The following is a 12,219-nucleotide window of genomic DNA, read 5'->3' as shown; positions in this document are numbered from 1 at the left end:
TCTCTGTATGCAATTAGGGCATGAATCGACTGTTGTGTGATGGGAACTTGAGAGGTGCTCCCACGATGATCCGTCTTTTCTCTTTCGTAATGGCAATTATTGGATTGGACTTCATATAGATCTCAAAAATCTATAGCTGAAGCATCTCGAGAAGTGATTTAATGTTCAAGTACTTGTTATGGAGGACTGAAATCATCTTGAGTGCTAGCTGTGTTCTTACAAATCTTGAGAGGTCAATCTATGTATTTCTCAAGAAAAGAGCGAGGGAGAAGTGGTAGATTTGCTCAACAGAGTTCAGCCCCATGGAGACAAGGGGATGGTGGATCTGCTTCACTGTTAAGCATATGCCAGGTGTGTGGAAGAAGAGTCGATTTTAAAGAGAGTATTGTGATATGGGAGATTGGTGGGGATGGAAAAAAAAAAAAAAATTCTTGTATTTTTGTCGGAGTGAGCATGGGAGGCATCGGCAAAATTGTGATGGTGCAACTGGTCCCAAAGAGAAAGAGCTAGCGAGCTCAGCAGATACGGCTTTCGTGCCCTATCGGTGAGTTAGTGAGGGAGCTTTGAGATTCGGGCTGAGGGGGGAGATCAGTGGAGAATTTCGTCGAATGGGTGCTGGCTAGGTGAAATGGCCGAACCTGGAGCTAGGACGTCGTCGTCGCCGGTGCAGGGGGTGGCCGGAGTTCCGAGGAATGATGCTTCGAGGAGTTCGGTCAGGCCCCGGTCGTGGGCGGAGGTGGCGAAAGGAGCTCCGGGGCAATCAACAGCGTGGACCAATCATCGCATTTCTCCCCGGGAGTTGGAGGCGTTGCAGGAGAGGTTTTCGGAGGCGGTCGAGATTCCGGAAGAGGAGCTGGAGGAGATGCGGTCGGAGTGGCGCAGCTCCACGGTTCTGGTAAGGAGCGTGGGGAGGTTCATTCCGGCGGACTGGGTGGCGAAGGAGGTCCGACGGGTGGGAAAGCTGGACTACGACGTCGGATGCTTCTCGTTGGTTGATGGAGTCATTGCCATCAGATTTGCCAACGAAGCTGACCGGGAGGCTGCAATGGCGAACGGCCCATGGATGGTGGCCGGTCAACTGCACGCTATGGAGAGGTGGCGTCCTAATTTTATTCCGGGCACTGAGGGCGTCGGGCGGGTGGTAGTTTGGATCCGGCTACCGGGGCTGCCGCTCGACTATTGGAAGAAGGAGACGATATTCAGAATCGCGGCGCAGGCGGGAAATCCTCTGGTTTTGGATGAATGCACGGAGAAGAGGCGCCGGTTTGGTTTTGCGAGGGTAAAGGTGGTGGTGGATGCGTCGGCTCCTCTCAAGCCGGGGACGATGGTGCTAGGAAGATCCGCGGGCAGAGAGACAAAGTTCTGGCAGGGTTTCGTTTATGAAAACCTGCCAGTTCCATGTCCCAAATGTGGGCGGCTAGGGCACCCAGCGGCGGCTTGTGAGTCCTCTTCCTCGACGGCGGTGGGTGTGGACTCGATGATGGAGGCTTCCGGATCTGATGGGGGTGCTAGGGGGAAGCCTTCCGAGGATGGTAAGCGACCAGGGGTGGAAGGCCTCTATGGACCATGGCTAGTGACAAATCGCATTGGTCCGTCCTTGAGGGCTTCTCGGAAGAAGGAGGCACCGGGCAGCGGTGTGAGGAAGAAGCCGGTTAGCTCCCCTCCGAGTCCTGGAACGACAGGAGACACTCAGGCAACGGCGGCTTCCCCGATGGACCTTGAGGGCTGGCAGAAGCCGTCTAAGGTGGCTCGCCGGAGAACGCCGGAGAAGGACGTCTCGGTGGCAAGCGCGGGCGGGACGATGGGGGAAACGAGTCAACTCGGTCCGCGATCCGAGGTGGAAACCGAGTCAGGGGCTGGGTCTGACTCAAGCCGGTCCGTTCCTGATCTGGGCCGGAGCGAGGTGAGGCCCAGTCCTAGTGATGGGCTTCGCCGTGGTGGGCCGGGCCTGAGCCCGCTGAAGCGGTCCAGGAGCATGACCGGAATTCATACTGTGGAGGGTTTGATTGATGGCCATCTGAAGCCGAAAGGAGGGAGGATGCCTCCCTTTGTGAAGGGCGGACGTCCGGTGCTTCGTCGGCGGAGCAAGAGCTCGCCACCGCCCCTCGCGCCGGCGCACGGGCGACCTCCGGTCGTGCCAGGTGGAGGCGTTTCACGGCAAGGGGTGGAGGAACCCCACGGACGGCGGTTGTTCCGAGCCCTATCGGTGACGACGGGACTGTCGGAGCAAGTTCCGGCGGCGACTCTCGGGCTGTGTTCGGCGGAGGCGACGGGGCGGCGGTCCGATGGGGATGGTGGTCTCGGCTCTGGTCGGGGAAAGCAGGTTAGCTCTTCAGCCCCTGTTTCCACTTCGTGCCATTTGGCACGGCTGAACAGTCCCTGTTCCGCAGTTCAAAACAAGGGGAAGGGGAAGTTGGTTGAATTGATGGAAGGGATCAAGCCGGATGCTTGTGGGAAGGAGTTTGGGGAGTCTGGGGTTGGTGGCACGGGTTCCATGAGCACTGTGGACTCTATGGCACAAGGGAACAGTGATGGGCAGCATCAGCAAATACTCTTCCAAATGATGGCTGTGGCGAAGGGAGTGAATAGGGAAGCTCAAGGTGTTGAAGAGGGTATGGTTGTGGACACAGGTGGCAGCAACAGCTCGGGGGATGCGGGCTGTGCGGTCTCATCCGATGATTTATGAAGATCTTTTGTGGAATTGTCGTGGTGCGGGGAAACCATCCTTTGCCCCGGCTTTTCGCAGGATGGTGCAGCAGCACAATCCGGATATTTGTGTATTATTTGAGACCCGGCTTTCGGGAGGCAGTTTACAGAAGGCCAGAAGGGCGATTCCGAGATCTTGGAGGTTCTATGCTGTGGAATCCCAAGGTTTGTCAGGAGGCATTATTGTTACTTGGGGACAAGGACGGTGTCGATTGGATTGTTTCAATGTCTGCAATCAGGAGGTGATTATGGTGATCTCAGAGGACAATCGTAGCCCTTGGGTATTGTCAGCGGTATATGCAAGCACGGATTATAGGGTGAGGAGGACTCTGTGGGAGGAGGTTTCATAGATGATTAGTCAGGGTTATCCTATGATGGTGGCAGGTGATTTCAATTGCATTGTTGATCCTCAGGATAAGATGGGGGGTAAACCTTTCTCCCATGAAAAGAAGATTAAGGAGTTTCAGGACTTTCTTTCATCCAATGGTCTGATAGATTTGGGATTCACGGGCCCTAGGTACACATGGTGCAATAATCAGCAGGGACGGGCACGTGTGTGGGAGAGACTAGACAGAGCATGTGCAACAGCTGGGTGGATCCAGAGTTTTCCTGATCATCATGTCTGACATCTGCCGAGGATAGCTTCGGATCATAGTCCACTGTTGGTTTGCACGGAGGTACACATCCCTGTTCGATCCCCCTTTAGATTTGAGAAGTTTTGGCTATGCTACCCACGGTCCTGGGATATGGTGCGGGAGGCATGGAGTACCCCAGTGAGGGGTGATGCTATGTATCGGGTGTCCAGGAGGTTGGAGTTGACCAGGAGACGGTTGCGTAGGTGGAACCGTGAGGAGGTGGGGAACATTTTCAGGAGAACAGAGGAGGAGGAGGCGGCTATCGACAGATTACAGTCTCAGGAGGTTCAGATGGGAGGGTTATCGGAGGAGGAGATGGGGGAGCTCAGATCGCACTTGGCCTTGCATGATTCCTTACTCAGGCAGCAGGATACATTATGGAGACAGAAGTCCAGGGTCCAGTGGATCTTGGAGGGAGATCGGAACACTAGATTTTTTCATCAGGCGACAGTGATCAGAAGGAATCAGAACAGGATCAGAGTCATCAGGAGTGAGGATGGGCAGCTGTCGGAGGACCCGGACACGATCCGAAGGATTATGGAGACTTTCTTTAGAGTGAGGTGGACGGAGCCGTTGGATGGGGGGTGTCGAGTGGAGATGCCGATGCCTACTGTGAGGGTGTCGGAGGAGGAGACAGAGGCACTGATTAGACCGGTATCAGAGGAGGAGATTAGGGCGGTAGTGTGGTCCCTTGAGGGGGAGAAGGCACCAGGGCCAGATGGTTTTCCACCGTTGTTCTTCCGGAGGTACTGGATGGTAGTGGGACAGGATGTGACGACGGCCATACAGCAGTTCTTTACCACAGCTGTGATGTCACCGGACTGGCAGAGGACCTTCGTCACCTTGATTCCGAAGCGGCAGGATGCTACTGAGCCGGGCCACTTTCGACCGATCAGCTTATGTTCCACTTTGTATAAGGCTACGGCGAAGATTCTTGCTGTCAGGATGAGGGACTTACTCCCGAGATTGATTAGTTTGGAGCAGGGTGCTTTCATAGGTGGTCGGAGTATCTCCGATAATGTATTGATAGCTCAGGAGTTCATGTTCGATCTGGGGAGGGCCCCGATGAGGAGGAGCTTGATGGGGGTCAAGCTCGATATGGAGAGGGCCTATGATAGGATGCGGTGGGACTTTGTCCACCAGTCTCTGCAGGTGTTTGGCTTCCCGGAGATTTGGATTCAGTGGGTTATGGGCTGTGTCAGGGCTCCTTCTTTCGCCATCTTGGTGAATGGCACACCCTCCCGCTTCTTTGTGTCGTCAGGAGGTTTGCGACAGGGATGCCCGCTTTCTCCCCTATTGTTTATTATTTGCGCGGATGCCTTATCCAGATTCTTGCATCAGGCTGTATCTTCTCAGGAGCTGGATGCTTACAGACCGGCAGTGGATGCTCCCTCGATCTCTCACCTGCTGTTTGCGGATGATCTTTTGCTACTGGCCCGGTCGACACGACAGGACGCCCGAGTGCTGGGTAGGGTTCTACGAGACTACTGTGCTATTTCAGGTCAACGGGTTAATTTATCGAAATCTGCAGTCTGCTTCAGCCCGTTGACCAGAATAGAGGAGAAGAACCCTATCATGGAGATTTTGGGGGTGACAGAGCAGGATGGCTTATTGAGGTATCTGGGGGTTCCGCTGTCTGGTCGGCGGCTTCGCGGCAGGGATTGTACTTTTCTGGAGGCTAGCATCCGGCAGAGGGTGGAGGGTTGGCAGAGGCACTCACTATCCATGATGGGGAGGATCACGCTGGTTCGGTCAGTCCTTTCCTCGATCCCTACCTATTTACTTTCTACTTCATTCATCCCGGTGGCGGTTCTGAGGACCATTGAGCAGCTCTTCAGGAGTTTTATCTGGGGGAGGCAGGATGGTAGAGATGGCATTCATTTGCTGGCATGGGAGGTGGTGTGTCAGTCGACAAGGAGGGGTGGTTTAGGGGTACAGTCTTTGTTGGTGAGGCGGGAGGCTTTAGCGGCGCGACATGTCGCTAGATTTGTTATGGAGCCTGATTGCATGTGGTCCTCGCTGTTGAGGGCTAAGTATGGAGCTTTGATTCCTGGAGGGAGAGCAGCCCGTCACCACTCTCCAGTGTGGAGGGAGATGTGTGCCAGAGCGGGGGCGGTACTGTCGGAGATCAGATGGGCTGTTGGCGATGGATGCTCGATTGATGTGCTGGAGGACTGTTGGGTGACTGCGCAGCCGATCAGCCGCTTGCCTACCATGGTGGACTCCGGACGCTTAGCCGGACGCAGGGTCAGCGACCTGATGTTCCCAGATGAGGGTAGGTGGAGGGAGGGGTTGGTCCGAGAGGTGTTTGGGGAGTAGCTGGCAGAGATGATCTTGGCTATTCCGGTACCCTCCAGAGGGGGGTCTGATAGGTTGATTTGGGTACCATCGGGGCGGTCACAGGTGCGGGCTAGGGATCTTATGGTACTTTTCAGTGGGGAGCCAGTCAGGCAGATTGAGGGGGGGTGGATTTGGAGGATGCGTATCCATCCGCGGGTGGCACTTTTTATCTGGAAGGTGGCCTGGGGTTGCCTACCTACCAGAAGCGTGCTAGTCAGGCGGGGAGTGCGGATTCCCCAGTTTTGTGCGTTGTGCACTGATGTTGTGGAGACTATTGAGCATGTCCTCCTGCAGTGTCCCAGGGCTAGGGAGATATGGACGAGGTCACCTGTTCCTCTTCCTAGTTCAGTGGAGTCGGTACAGGATCTGTTACAGTTGCTGCGGGCTTCCATGCGGAGCCTTAGGTTCGCCCAGGTGGGTATACTTAGAGCATATCTGGCCTACCATATTTGGTTGGATCGGAATGCACGTTTGTTTGAGGGCAGGAGGCTCACGGCGAGGATGGTGGTGGACAGAGCTGTACTTCAGGCTGGGGAGGTTTCTTCCAGCCTCGACTTGTGTCCTTCCGGGACGGCCAGGGACATCTGGGGTACTCATTGTGCTGTTCTAGCGCCCAGGTTTGTGTTTGCTTCTTGGGTGCCCCCACCCCCCGGCTATCTCAAGGTGAGTTTTGATGGTAGTGTTGCATTAGAGGGCAGGTCCGGCGGGGTTGGATTTGTCATTAGAGATCACCTTGGACGGCTGGTTGTGGCGGGTGGCCGATATACGCCTGGGCTCACAGTAGTGGGAGCTGAGCTACGGGCAGCTTGGGAGGGGGTGTCCTATGCGAGGCGGGTGCTTGGCGCTAGGCGGGTGCACCTCGAGGGGGACTCCTCTATAGTGATCGACTGGATCCAGGGTGCGGACAGATATGGAGATGGACATCCTCTCATTCGGGAGACCCGTAGGTTGGCCCTGGAGATGGATGACTTCGAGGCAGCACATGTGTTCCGGGAGGCGAACAGTGTGGCAGACTGGGTCGCCTCTTATGTTGCACGACATTCAGGGGACTTTTGTTGGACTTCCACGACAGGGCTCCCGCCCCCACTATATTTTTTGCTTTCTTCTGATATGGCAAGGTGTACTCACGTTAGAGTAATATGAAATTGCCGTTTCCACCAAAAAAAAAAAAAAAAAAAAAAAAAAGAGAAAGAGCTATATGTTCGTTTTTGAGTTTAAATTAAAGTGCACCCACTCTAGATAATGTCTGGAACGAAAAAATTTTTGATAATTTGTTCAGAAATTATCAAATATTTTCGGATATACATACATACGAATAGATAAAATCAGATGGCAAATTGACAAAATAAGAAATAAATGAAAACATAATATTATAGGCATGAATAACTGAAAATAGAAACAAATTAAATAAAAATATAAAATTAAAATTGTTAATTAGTTTCCTTGATTAATAAACTGGTCTATTACTTTCTGTCCTATGATGCCAAATCGCAATATTGAAACTTAGGGACATTGTGCTGATGGGTAGATATGTTGTTTGCTGTAAGGAGTGCTTATACTTTGGTGGCCAGAACCTTCTACTTAGGGTAATGCACCCGATTTAGAATATTCATGCAAGCCATAATTTTGGGCCTTGGATAAGTCATGGATTGTGGTCCTAGAAAAACTCTGATACTATTTGATCATGTAACTAGAAGAAGTTATTACTAGTGTGAAATGGTCATATAGAAAGGAGTAGTTGAAATGATCCTTTTTTTTTTCTCTGATTTTTCATATAGAAATTATCCTTGTCTACTTTTTCAAATAAATTACAGTTCAATCGGTATTCTAATAAAATGGACAAAAGTTGAATAAAATCTTTGCAGGATCAGCTAGACTAGATTTCATCTTTATTGCAGAGATTTATCCCTCCGATAAATAACTAAATATATTGAAATATTTTACGTAATTATAATTTATTTTTGTACGAGTGTAATGACTTTCGTATTCTTACTTTCTAAAGATTTTTTTTTTTTTTGTAGGTTGCTGATACTTCATTTATTCATAGAGATGATGATGCCATCGACCCTTGATACATTGTAGACTGTTTATTTAGAAATTTGATATGTATGTTTTTAATATTTTCAAAGCATAATGTAATCAAATATGATAATATTAATACTTCGAATGAAAAGTTCTTGTTTGTGACGTAACTTTTGTTATCTAGGTGATTTAGGTTGTGTATTTGTTGTATTGGAAAGTAATGTATCCAGGTTTTAAAATTACTTTTTTATTTTTTTTAAAAAATAATCACTATTATCGACGTTTTTAAGTGCCGACAATAAGCAAACTGGCACAACACGGCTGGCCTTTGCCGACGCTTTAAAGAGTCGGCAATAGGACACTGGCCCGGCATGGCTTGCTGATGCCGACGCTTTAAAGCGTCGGCAAAGGCCCTAGCTTGGGCCGATGCGACTAATTAGAGTCGGCAGAGTCCAAAGCAAGCCGACCTAAGGAAGCGTCAGCCTATTTTGGCCGACACTTTTAAGCATCGGTCAACCCCAAACGATACGATGCTTAAAAGCATCAGTATAGAGCCAGTTTATACCGACACTTTGAAAAAGCGTTGGAAAAAAAAAACTCCTACCCCCACCTGCCCGATGCTTTCTCAACACTTTTGGAAGCATCGGCAGAAAAATTACCGACGCTTAAAAGCGTCGAAAAGGACTCTAAAAAGCACCGAAAAATATTAGGTCTTTTATAGTGGGGAGAATGCTAGAATTTCTCATAAAGGTGAGCTTCTATTGATTATGGACTGATTTTAATTTGATTATTACGTAATACGGTCTAAGTTGTTATCTGAACTCATAATTAAGAAACTCATAATTAATTTGTAACCATATAGTTATTTTAGGCTTTATTGTGTTAGTCATGTGGTGTAACGATACATGCTTGATTTGGTTAATGGGCTCCGTAATAGGTAGACCCATTAACGTTACTAATTGGGCTACTCCACTCCTATATATATTTGCCTTAGAGAAACTCTAGGGCATCAAGATCCCTACCTTCCTAAGGAACACCTATCCATTGAGGAGAAAGTAATTAATAAAGGAGTAGATGGAGAGGATAATCTATCCTATCTTTATGTTTTTCTTCTTCTGCAGGTATTGCTGCAGCGATCATCAATAGCTGCTTAGTGCTTGTAAGATGTGCTTCGATCTTTATGGGTTGATCTATGGTTTTTTTGTGTTTAATTTTCTGCATGGTATCTTTAAAATCCAATATTATTTAGATGATCGCACTCTACGGAGCAAATATACTGGACTCAAAGCAGAAAGCAGACTAGCGGGCGGATGACCTTATTGAACCAGAGATCGCCATCCATGTAGCCAGGCAAGCAGCAACCCCAGGAAAGCAAGCAGACCTGGATCATCACAGATCCGAGTACAAGTGCAACCCAAGTGCCGTATTGGTCGCTGTGAAGGCCCCATCCACCAGAAGGTTGAGCCCGCTCACGCACCCGGCCTCATCGCTCTCCAGATACGCCACCGCCTCCGCCACGTCTTCCGCCTTGAGCGTTTTGGCGGTGGCTTTGCCGAGGCCACTTACGCCGCCGGTGATGAGTGCCACCTTGCCTTCGAGCCTGCGAGCATTCCATATGCAAAGCTCAGCTTAATGCATGATAGGTTTCTATGTATTGTGATGATTTTAAGAACAAGCATTGGTCAAGTTGCGCGATGCCTTTACCTTCTTGCGACTGAAGAGAGCACGGCGGCGCTGCCCATCGCGGGTCTCTTGGTGGAAGGAGTAGAGATGTGAGAGACGAAGGGCAGAGGCTTCTTCCACGTAGGTGCAGGCTCTGTTTTTGATTTGAGGAATTTAACTACCAGTCTTTTCATGGACCCATTTGTCCAGCGGTTCCCTATCTCATTCCTTCTTACTTTTTTTTTTTTTTTTTTTTTTTTGACCGAAAATCTAATGATGTGACAGCGAAAAGGCACTTAAAAAATGGCAGCTGCAGTGAGGATAGCGTTCAGGAAAATGCAATCAAAAGTCGATGATGTTCATAGATAGAGGCACCATAAAAGAGGAGCAAGAGACTCCAAACTGGGTGGTAAATGAGCCGAAGGAAGCAAATAAAACTGGAGATAGAAAGAAATAGTCCGAGCGACGGTGAAGAGATATGATTGAAGATCTCAAGTTGAAAAAAAAGTGGTGGAGAAAAGCTGCGGATCCATTTGAAAATTAATGATCTTCGAATAATAATCTACCAAAAATATAAAATATGCAGATCTAATAAGAAATATGGGATCTTCGAATGTCGATTCACTAGTAAATAGAGGATCTACAAGAAAACAGAGGATTTACAAATCCATCAAAAAACAGAGAATCTTTGGGTGTTAATTCACCAGAAAATAAAGATCTATAAAACAACAATAGAGGTTTTCAAAGATTCTAGATATGGTAATGATGACCACAACAAAGATGAAAGAGATGACGACAACATATTAGGCGATCAGTGGCTTTAATATTATATTAAGATATTTGTAAAAGAATAGAAAAACAAGAGAAAATTGATTTTATTTATCTATTCCATCACATTCGGTATATCTTAAGAGTTATATATACTAGTAAATAGACTGCATATAAAAAAAAAATAATATAGGTTGGTATAGGATTATGCTAAAAAAAATTACTCATGGATACAAGTTGTTATGTGATCCCTAAAAGTACTCTAACAAAATCATGCTAACAAAAAAAAAATAATACTAATTTGTCGACACTAATTTGCCAATGCTAACAAAATCTCCTTCCGAGTCGACTCGACTGTTCCCGAGTCGACTCGACTGTAGCTCGAGTCGACTCCGACAGTCCGTCAGACAGAATTATGCAGAATTGATTCTCCTTCAATTCTCTTCATCACCAATGGTCGCCACATACCCCAACACTTTAAAGCGTCGGCAAAGGCCCTAGCTTGGGCCGATGCGACTAATTAGAGTCGGCAGAGTCCAAAGCAAGCCGACCTAAGGAAGCGTCAGCCTATTTTGGCCGACACTTTTAAGCATCCGTCAACCCCAAACGATACGATGCTTAAAAGCATCAGTATAGAGCCAGTTTATACCGACACTTTGAAAAAGCGTTGGAAAAAAAAACTCCTACCCCCACCTGCCCGATGCTTTCTCAACACTTTTGGAAGTATCGGCAGAAAAATTACCGACGCTTAAAAGCGTCGGAAAGGACTCTAAAAAGCACCGAAAAATATTAGGTCTTTTATAGTGGGGAGAATGCTAGAATTTCTCATAAAGGTGAGCTTCTATTGATTATGGACTGATTTTAATTTGATTATTACGTAATACGGTCTAAGTTGTTATCTGAACAATAATTAAGAAGCTCATAATTAATTTGTAACCGTATAGTTATTTTAGGCTTTATTGTCTTAGTCATGTGGTGTAACGATACATGCTTGATTTGGTTAATGGGCTCCGTAATAGGTAGACCCATTAACGTTACTAATTGGGCTACTCCACTCCTACATATATTTGCCTTAGAGAAACTCTAGGGCATCAAGATTTCTACCTTCCTAAGGAACACCTATCCATTGAGGAGAAAGTAATTAATAAAGGAGTAGATGGAGAGGAAAATCTATCCTATCTTTATGGTTTTCTTCTTCTGCAGGTATTGCTGCAGCGATCATCAATAGCTGCTCAGTGCTTGTAAGATGTGCTTCGATCTTTATGGGTTGATCTATGGTTTTTTTGTGTTTAATTTTCTGCATGGTATCTTTAAAATCCAACATTATTTAGATGATCGCACTCTACGGAGCAAACATACTAAAGCAGACTAGCGGGCGGATGACCTTATTGAACCAGAGATCGCCATCCATGTAGCCAGGCAAGCAGCAACCCCAGGAAAGCAAGCAGACCTGGATCATCACAGATCCGAGTACAAGTGCAACCCAAGTGCCGTAATGGTCGTTGTGAAGGCCCAATCCACCAGAAGGTTGAGCCCGCTCACGTACCTGGCCTCATCGCTCCCGAGATACGCCACCGCCTCCGCCACGTCTTCCGCCTTGAGCGTTTTGGCGGTGGCTTTGCCGAGGCCACTTACGCCGCCGGTGATGAGTGCCACCTTGCCTTCGAGCCTGCGAGCATTCCATATGCAAAGCTCAGCTTAATGCATGATAGGTTTCTATGTATTGTGATGATTTTAAGAACAAGCATTGGTCAAGTTGCGCGATGCCTTTACCTTCTTGCGACTGAAGAGAGCACGGCGGCGCTGCCCATCGCGGGTCTCTTGGTGGAAGGAGTAGAGATGTGAGAGACGAAGGGCAGAGGCTTCTTCCACGTAGGTGCAGGCTCTGCTTTTGATTTGAGGAATTTAACTACCAGTCTTTTCATGGACCCATTTGTCCTCCTTCTTACTTTTTTTTTTTTTATCGAAAACCTAATGATGTGACAGCGGGGAGGCACATAAAAAATGGCAGCTGCAGTGAGGAGAGCATTCAGGGAAAATGCAATCAAAAGTCGATGTTTGTAGATAGAGGCATCATAAAAGAGGA

The 12,219-nt window shown here is 48.2% G+C and overlaps 1 long non-coding RNA gene across 1 annotated transcript; it reads right to left on the bottom strand.

Moving 5' to 3' along the window:
* Positions 1–7,733: 7,733 nt before the first annotated feature.
* On the bottom strand, positions 7,734–11,589 carry LOC103699399 (uncharacterized). The gene is made up of 2 exons (XR_015971962.2): positions 9,408–11,589; positions 7,734–9,303 (listed from the first exon to the last, which is right to left on the bottom strand). It is a non-coding gene; the product is annotated as an uncharacterized LOC103699399 (long non-coding RNA).
* Positions 11,590–12,219: the final 630 nt, after the last annotated feature.

Source organism: Phoenix dactylifera, chromosome 12, assembly GCF_051530095.1.
Source record: "Phoenix dactylifera cultivar Ajwa chromosome 12, Ajwa_hap1_PhDact_Kaust_v1.1, whole genome shotgun sequence".
Lineage (NCBI taxonomy): Eukaryota > Viridiplantae > Streptophyta > Magnoliopsida > Arecales > Arecaceae > Phoenix > Phoenix dactylifera.
This window is presented reverse-complemented; position numbering and strand designations above follow the sequence as displayed.